Source organism: Arachis hypogaea, chromosome 10 (genome assembly GCF_003086295.3).
Source record: "Arachis hypogaea cultivar Tifrunner chromosome 10, arahy.Tifrunner.gnm2.J5K5, whole genome shotgun sequence".
In the NCBI taxonomy this organism is placed as follows: Eukaryota; Viridiplantae; Streptophyta; class Magnoliopsida; order Fabales; family Fabaceae; genus Arachis; species Arachis hypogaea.
The window spans coordinates 83113317-83120248 of NC_092045.1; the positions used below are offsets into that span (position 1 = coordinate 83113317).

The window sequence follows — 6932 nt, forward strand, 5'->3', positions numbered from 1 at the left end:
TCAGCCCAAGCACACACCAAGTGGGCCCGGAAGAGGATTTTTATGTCATTTACTCATTTCTGTACACCTTAGGCTACTAGTTTTCTATAAGTAGGACCTTTGACTATTGTATTAAAGATCTTTTTGATCACTTTAGATCTCTAGATCATCTTTGGACATTTTAGTTCTTAGATCATTGGGAGGCTGGCCATTCGGCCATGCCTAGACCTCATGCTTATGTATTTTCAACGGTGGAGTTTCTACACACCATAGATTAAGGTGTGGAGCTCTACTGTACCTCGAGTATTAATGCAATTACTATTGTTCTTCCATTCAATTCCGCTTGTTCTTGTTCTAAGATATCACTTGTTCTTCAACTTGATGAATGTGATGATCCGTGACACTCATCATCATTCTCACCCATGAACAAGGTGACTGACAACCACTCTTGTTCTACAAGCGATCAAGGCTCTAGTGAATATCTCTTGGATTCCTGATTGCACGATGCATGGTTGATCGCCTGACAACCGAGTGCTCGTCTGACAAACGAGCCAACCATTCTGTGAGATCAGAGTCTTCGTGGTATAGGCGAGAACTGATGGCGGCATTCAAGAGAATCCGGAAGGTCTAACCTTGTCTGTGGTGTTCTGAGTAGGATTCAATGACTGAATGACTGTGACGTGCTTCAAACTCCTGAGGGCGGGGCGTTAGTGACAGACGCAAAAGAATCACTGGATTCTATTCCGGCCTGATTGAGAACCGACAGATGAATTCCGCTATGCTGTGACAGAGCATATGCAATCGCTTTCACTGAGAGGATGGGAGGTAGCCACTGACAACGGTGAAACCCTTGCTTAAGCTTGCCATGGAAAGGAATAAGAAGGATTGGATGAAGACAGTAGGAAAGCAGAGAGACGGAAGGGAAGGCATCTTCATGCGCTTATCTGAAGTTCCTACCAATGAATTACATAAGTATCACTATCCTTACCTTTGTGTTATTTTCGTTCATCACCATATACATTTGAGTTTGCCTGACTAAGATTTACAAGATGACCATAGCTTGCTTCAATACTAACAATCTCCGTGGGATCGACCCTTACTCGCGTAAGGTTTATTACTTGGACGACCCAGTGCACTTGCTGGTTAGTTGTGCGAAGTTGTGTAATGCCATGGTACTGAACTACCAAGCTTTTGGGATTCATGACCGGGGATTATGAGAGTTGTGAAAAAGTATTGTTCACAATTTTGCGCACCAAGTTTTTGGCGCCGTTGCCGGGGATTGTTCAAGTTTTGAGCAAGCTTTTGGTAACATCAGTGCCAAGATCCGGCAACAACACCAAATTTTTGGCGTTATTGCCCGGGATTGTTCTAGTTTGGACAACTGACGGTTCATCTTGTTGCTTAGATTAGGTATTTATTTTTTTTCGAAATTCTTGAAGATGAATTCTAGAGTTTCATGATGATTTGTTGAAGTCTGGCTGGCTGAGAAGCCATGTCTAATTTCATTGGACCGAGGTTTCAACTTATCACCACAAAAGCTTGTTGATTTTTATCAATCTTGCTTTTGGAGCAATGATCTGCTAAGGCTTGGCTGGCCTCTGGCCATGTCTAGTGTTTTGGACCGAAGCTTTCTTTGAAAGCTTGGCTGGCTGTGAAGCCATGTCTAATTCCTGGACCGGAGTCTTAGACTAGCATTGCACTGATTCCTGGAATTCTCATTGAGAATTTTGATATCTTTTTCCATTTAATTTTCGAAAAACACAAAAAAAATTTTCAAAATCATAAAATCCAAAAATATTTCTTGTTTGAGTCTAGTGTCTCATCATAAGTTTGGTGTCAATTGCATGCATTCATGTGTCTAAGTGATCTTCAAGATGTTCTTGATGATTTACTTGCTCTGATCTTTGAATTCAATCTGACTTGATAGTTTTGTGTGTCTCATATGCATTTTCATCCTGTTAGTGTCAGTAGTATACAAACTGCTAAGTTTGGTGTCTTGCATGCATTGTTATTTGATTCTTGTTGCATTTTGGTTTGTCCTTATTATTAAAAATCCAAAAATATTTTTAATTTATGTCTTTTCAAGTCAATAATACAGAGAATTGAAGATTCAGAACATACAGCAGAGGAATTGCACAGAAAAAGCTGGGCGTTCAAAACGCCCAGTGAAGAAGGACAAACTGGCGTTTAAACGCCAGCCAGGGTACCTGGTTGGGCGTTTAACGCCCAAAAGGGTAGCATTTTGGGCGTTAAACGCCAGAATGGATACCATTCTGGGCGTTTAACGCCAGGATGGCTAGAAGGGAAGATTTTGTTTTCAAATCAAATTTTTTTTAAGTTTTCAAAATCTTTTCAAAACCAAATCTTTTTCAAATCAATTTTCCAATCAAATCTTCTTCAAAACCAATTTCTTTCCATTTTTAAAGATACTTACTCTCAATTAATGATTTGATTCAACATTTCAAGTATGTTACCTTTTCTGTTGAGAAAGGTTTAATGTTTGAATCATATCTTTTCTTGTTAGTCAAGTTTTTAATTTTCAAATCAAATCTTTTTAAAATGTTTTTCAAATCATATCTTCTCAATGACATATTTTTTTAAATCAATCATATCTTCTTAACCACATCTTTTTCAAAATAGTTTTCAATCAAATCCTTTTGATTTCTAATTTCAAAATCTTTTTCAAAAATCACTTGATTTCTTTTCCATTTTCATTTTCGAAAATTAAGTAATGTTTTTCAAAAATGTTTTCAAAATTTTTCACTTAATTTTCGAAAATTACTTCCCTCCTTCTCACATCCTTCTAATTATGGACTAACACTATCCCTTAATGTAAAATTCGAACTCCATCTCCTTTGTTAAGTTCGAATTTTCCACTTCTGTCTTCTACTCTTCTTTTCCTCTGACACCTAAAGGAATCTCTATACTGTGACATAGAGGATTCCACATTTTCTTGTTCCCTTCTCTTTCTTATGAGCAGGAGCAAAGACAAAGGCATTCTTGTTGAGGCTGATCCTGAACCTGAAAGGACCTTGAAGAGAAAGCTAAGAGAAGCCAAAGCACAACTCTCTTTAGAGCACCTGAACGAACTCTTCAAGGAGGAAGAACTCATGGCAGCCGAAAACAACAACAATGCCAACAATGCAAGGAAGGTTCTTGGTGACTTTACTGCACCTACTCTCGACTTCTATGGGAGAAGCATCTCTATCCCTGCCATTGGAGCAAACAACTTTGAGCTTAAGCCTCAATTAGTTTCTCTAATGCAACAGAATTGCAAGTTCCATGGACTTCCACTGGAAGATCCTCATCAGTTTTTAGCTGAGTTCTTACAAATCTGTGACACTGTCAAGACTAATGGGGTTGACCCTGAGGTCTACAGACTGATGCTATTCCCTTTTGCTGTAAGAGACAGAGCTAGAACATGGTTGGATTCTCAACCTAAAGAAAGCCTGGACTCTTGGGAAAAGCTAGTCAATGCCTTCTTGGCAAAGTTCTTTCCACCTCAAAAATTGAGTAAGCTTAGAGTGGAAGTCCAAACCTTCAGACAGAAGGAAGGAGAATCCCTCTATGAAGCTTGGGAAAGATACAAACAATTGACCAGAAAGTGTCCCACTGATATGCTTTCTAAATGGAGCATCATAGGTATTTTCTATGATGGTCTCTCTGAACTGTCCAAGATGTCTTTGGATAGCTCTTCTGGAGGATCTCTTCATCTGAAGAAGACGCCTACTGAAGCTCAAGAACTGATTGAAATGGTTGCAAACAACCAATTCATGTACACTTCTGAAAGAAATCCTGTGAACAATGGGACTAGTCAGAAGAAAGGAGTTCTTGAGATTGACACTCTGAATGCCATATTGGCTCAGAACAAAATATTGACTCAACAAGTCAATATGATTTCTCAAAGTCTGTCTGGAATGCAAAATGCACCAAGCAGTACTAAGGAAGCTTCATCTGAGGAAGAAGCTTATGATCCTGAGAACCCTTCAATGGAAGAGGTGAATTACCTAGGAGAACCCTATGGAAACACCTATAATTCTTCATGGAGAAATCACCCAAATTTCTCATGGAAGAATCAAGAGAGACCTCAACAAGGTTTCAATAACAATAATGGTGGAAGAAACAGGTTTAGCAATAGCAAGCCTTTTCCATCATCTTCTCAGCAACAGACAGAGAGTTCTAAGCAGAATACCTCTGACTTAGCAACCATGGTCTCTGATCTAATCAAAACCACTCAAAGTTTCATGACTGAAACTAGGTCCTCCATCAGAAATTTGGAAGGACAAATGGGTCAGCTGAGCAAGAAAATTACTGAACTCCCTCCAAGTACTCTTCCAAGCAATACAGAAGAAAATCCAAAAGGAGAGTGCAAGGCCATCAACATGGCCGAATTTGGAGAGGAAAGAGAGGCAGTGAACGCCACTGAGGAAGACCTCACTGGACGTCCACTGGCCTCCAATGAGTTCCCCAATGAGGAACCATGGGAATCTGAGGCTCAGACTGAGACCATAGAGATTCCATTGGACTTACTTCTGCCATTCATGAGCTCTGATGAGTATTCTTCCTCTGAAGAGGATGAGTATGTCACTGAGGAGCAAGTTGCTAAATACCTTGGAGCAATCATGAAGCTAAATGACAAGTTATTTGGAAATGAGACTTGGGAGGATGAACCCCCTTTGCTCACCAAAGAACTGGATGACTTGTCTAGGCAGAAACTGCCTCAAAAGAGGCAGGATCCTGGGAAGTTTTCTATACCTTGTACCATAGGCACCATGACCTTCAAGAAGGCCTTGTGTGACTTAGGGTCAAGTGTAAACCTCATGCCCCTCTCTGTAATGGAGAAGCTAGGGATCTTTGAGGTGCAAGCTGCAAAAATCTCCCTAGAGATGGCAGACAACTCAAGAAAACAAGCCTATGGACTTGTAGAGGATGTTCTAGTTAAAGTTGAAGACCATTACATCCCTACTGATTTCATAGTCCTAGAGACTGGGAAGTGCATGGATGAATCCATCATCCTTGGCAGACCCTTCCTAGCCACAGCAAAGGCTGTGATTGATGTTGATAGAGGAGAGTTGATCATTCAAGTGAATGAAGAATCCTTGGTGTTTAAGGCCCAAGGGTATCCCTCTGTCATCATGGAGAGGAAGCATGAAGAGCTTCTCTCAAAACAGAGCCAAACAGAGCTCCCACAGTCAAACTCTAAGTTTGGTGTTGGGAGGCCACAACCAAACTCTAAGTTTGGTGTTGAACCCCCACATTCAAACTCTAAGTTTGGTGTTGGGAAGTTCCAACACGGTTCTGAGCATTTCTGAGGCTCCATGAGAGTCCTCTGTCAAGCTAGTGACAATAAAGAAGCGCTTGTTGGGAGGCAACCCAATGTTTTATAATTAATTATTTTCTTTTGTTATTTTATCTTTTTTGTAGGTTGATGATCATGAGAAGTCACAAAATTAACTGAAAAAGCAAAAACAGAATGAAAAGCAGGAAGAAAAATAGCACACCCTGGAGGAAGATGCTACTGGCGTTCAAACGCCAGTAAGCCTAGCAGTTGGGCGTTTAACGCCCAGTCTGACACCATTCTGGGCGTTTAACGCCAGAAAGGGGCACCAGACTGGCGTTAAACGCCAGGAAAGGGCAAGAACCTGGCGTTAAACGCCAGGAATGGGCATCAGCCCGGCGTTTAACGCCAGAATTGGCTCAAAACGTGAATTTTGATGCCATTTGGTGCAGGGATGACTTTTCCTTGACACCACAGGATCTGTGGACCCCACAGGACCCCACCACCACTCTCTCTCTTCTCCCCCCATTCACCAATCACCTCAACACCTCTTCCCCAAAAACCCTTCACCTATCAAATCCCATCTTTCTCTTCACCACTCACATCCATCCTTCATAAATTCCCACCAACCTCACCCTTCAAATTCAAACAACTTTCCCTCCCAGACCCACCCATAATGGCCGAACCACAACCCCCCTCTCTCCTATATATACCCTTCTTCAACCCTTCATTTTCACACAACCTAAACACCACCATCTCCCTCTTCCTCATCTCTTCTTCTTCTACTCTCTTCTTTCTTCTTTTGCTCGAGGACGAGCAAACATTTTAAGTTTGGTGTGGTAAAAGCATTGCTTTTTGTTTTTCCATAACCATTTATGGCATCCAAGGCCGGAGAAACCTCTAGAAAGAGGAAAGGGAAGGCAAAAGCTTCCACCTCCGAGTCATGGGAGATGGAGAGATTCATCTCAAGGGTGCATCAAGACCATTTCTATGAAGTTGTGGCCTTGAAGAAGGTGATCCCCGAGGTCCCTTTTTCACTCAAAAAGAGTGAATATCCGGAGATCCGACATGAGATCCGAAGAAGAGGTTGGGAAGTTCTTACCAACCCCATTCAACAAGTCGGAATCTTGATGGTTCAAGAGTTCTATGCAAATGCATGGATCACCAAGAACCATGATCAAAGTGTGAACCCGAATCCAAAGAATTATCTTACTATGGTTCGGGGGAAATACTTGGATTTTAGTCCGGAGAGTGTGAGGGTGGCGTTCAACTTGCCTATGATGCAAGAAGATGAACATCCTTACACAAGAAGGGTCAACTTTGATCAAAGGTTGGACCAAGTCCTCACAGTCATATGTGAAGAGGGCGCCCAATGGAAGCAAGATTCAAGAGGAAAGCCGGTTCAATTGAGAAGGCATGACCTCAAGCCCGTGGCTAGAGGATGGTTAGAGTTCATACAACGCTCAATCATTCCCACTAGCAACCGGTCCGAAGTTACCATAGACCGGGCTATCATAATCCATAGCATCATGATTGGAGAAGAAATAGAGGTTCATGAGGTTATAGCCCAAGAACTCTATAAGGTGGCGGACAAGTCCTCTACCTTGGCAAGGTTAGCCTTTCCTCATCTCATTTGTCACCTCTGTTATTCAGTTGGAGTTGACATAGAAGGAGA

At 41.5% G+C, this 6932-nt stretch overlaps 1 non-coding gene across 1 annotated transcript; it reads right to left on the reverse strand.

Annotated features, from left to right (window-relative positions):
* Positions 1–3494: 3494 nt before the first annotated feature.
* LOC112718837 (small nucleolar RNA R71) lies at positions 3495–3602 on the reverse strand. Its single transcript, XR_003161163.1, has one exon. It is a non-coding gene; the product is annotated as a small nucleolar RNA R71 (small nucleolar RNA).
* Between the last annotated feature and the right edge of the window lie 3330 nt (positions 3603–6932).